General features: G+C 43.7%; 2 non-coding genes across 2 annotated transcripts; one reads left to right on the plus strand and one right to left on the minus strand.

The window, feature by feature from the left end:
* Nucleotides 1–1,268: 1,268 nt before the first annotated feature.
* Trnap-ugg lies at nucleotides 1,269–1,343 on the minus strand. Its single transcript has one exon. It is a non-coding gene; the product is annotated as a tRNA-Pro (tRNA).
* Nucleotides 1,344–1,558: 215 nt separating this feature from the next.
* Nucleotides 1,559–1,632, plus strand: Trnap-cgg. Its single transcript has one exon. It is a non-coding gene; the product is annotated as a tRNA-Pro (tRNA).
* The last annotated feature ends 361 nt before the right edge of the window (nucleotides 1,633–1,993 follow it).

Here is a 1,993-nt window from a genome sequence, read left to right on the forward strand (position 1 = left end):
TCGTCCGATTCTTGAGTATTGCTCATCAGTATGGGACCCTTACCAGGTTGGATTAATAGAAGAGATAGACATGATCCAGCGAAAAGCAGCGCGATTCGTCATGGGGACATTTAGTCAGCGCGAGAGCGTTACGGAGATGCTGAACAAGCTCCAGTGGCGGACACTTCAAGAAAGGCGTTACGCAATACAGACAGGTTTATTATCGAAATTACGAGAGAGCACATTCCGGGAAGAGATGGGCAACATATTACTACCGCCCACATATATCTCGCGTAATGATCACAACGAAAAGATCCGAGAAATTAGAGCAAATACGGAGACTTACAAGCAGTCGTTCTTCCCACGCACAATTCGTGAATGGAACAGGGAAGGGGGGATCAGATAGTGGTACAATAAGTACCCTCCGCCACACACCGTAAGGTGGCTCGCGGAGTATAGATGTAGATGTAGATGTAGATACACATCAGCGTCCCGTACTCTAAGGGAATTACCTAGATGTTAAGTACCTCTGTAAAACCACATAAGACTTGTCGAATCTATGACGCGCAGAATCGTTACCACACTACGCTTCAGCTGCTAAGTTGGTCGTAATGTTTTGGCTCATCAGTGTAGAAGAAGGGAGATAAAAAGACAGGAAGAAAGTTATTATTAACATGCTCAGTTATGGTTACAAACTATTTATGATACCACTAATAACATATCCTTGCTGTAATGTATCTGCAATAACGATATACTTCGCGAGAGCTTGGACACAAAGATTTCACCTCTTAACACCAGTTCTGGCAGTTAAGACGCTGCAACGCACAATCCCTCATTTGTTAACAAGGGTTCTGGTACTGTGTAACTTGAGCGATAACACTAAGAATCTATTCACTCGATCGACAGGTAGAAAATGAATGACTGATGTATTCGACACAAAGAAATGAATGACATGAAGTGTAGTAGGAAAGCTGCATGGGACTTCCGACTTAACAATAAACCAAACGGCAGTTATAAGGGTCGAGGGGCACGAAAAGGAAGCAGATGTCGAGATATAATTGAGACAGGTTTGTAACCTATCCCCGATGTTATTCGGTCTCTACAATATAGAAGCAATAAAGAAAACCAAAGGAAAATTAGAAGACAGAATTGAAGTACCAGATGCAGAGTCGAAAACCTGGAGGTTTGCCGATGACATTATAATTCTGTCAGAGACAGCATAGGAGAATGAGATTTTCACTCTGTATTGGAGTGTGCGCTGATACGAAACTTTGTGGCAGTTTTACTGTGTGCCGGACCGAGACTCGAACTCGGGACCTTTGCCTCCCACGGGCAAGTGCTCTACCAACTGAGCTATCCAAGCACGACTCACGCCCCCACCTCACAGCTTTACTTCTGCCAGTACCTCGTCTCCTACCTTCCAAACTTTACAGAAGCTCTCCTGCGAACCTGCAGAACTAGCACTCCTTTCTTTCAGGAGTGCTAGTTCTGCACGTTCGCAGGAGAGCTTCTGTAAAATTTGGAAGGTAGGAGACGAGGTACTGGCGTAAGTAAAGCTGTGAGGAGGGGGCGTGAGTCGTGCTTGGATAGCTCAGTTGGTAGAGCCTTGCCCGCGGGAGGCAAAGGTCCCGAGTTCGAGTCTCGGTCCGGCACACAGTTTTAATCGGCCAGAAAGTTTCACAGCATAATACTTTGATGTTCAGCTGATGTAATGGACAGTGTATTGAAAAGAGGTACAAGATGAATAGTAACCAAAGAAAAAGAAGGCTAGCGGAATGTAGTCCAATCAAATAAGGCGATACCAGAGGAACTAGATTAGGAAATGAGACACTAAAAGTACTAGAAGAGATTTGCTATTTGAGCAGTAGAATAACTGATGGTGGCCGAAGTAGAGAGAATATGAAATGTAGATTGGCAATAACAAGAAAACCATTTCGGAAAAAGAGAAATTTGTTAATATCAAATGTTGATTTGTGTGTTAAGGAGTCTTTTCTGAAGGTATTTTAAGTACAGG

The sequence above is a fragment of the Schistocerca americana genome, chromosome X (assembly GCF_021461395.2).
Source record: "Schistocerca americana isolate TAMUIC-IGC-003095 chromosome X, iqSchAmer2.1, whole genome shotgun sequence".
NCBI classification, from domain to species: domain Eukaryota; kingdom Metazoa; phylum Arthropoda; class Insecta; order Orthoptera; family Acrididae; genus Schistocerca; species Schistocerca americana.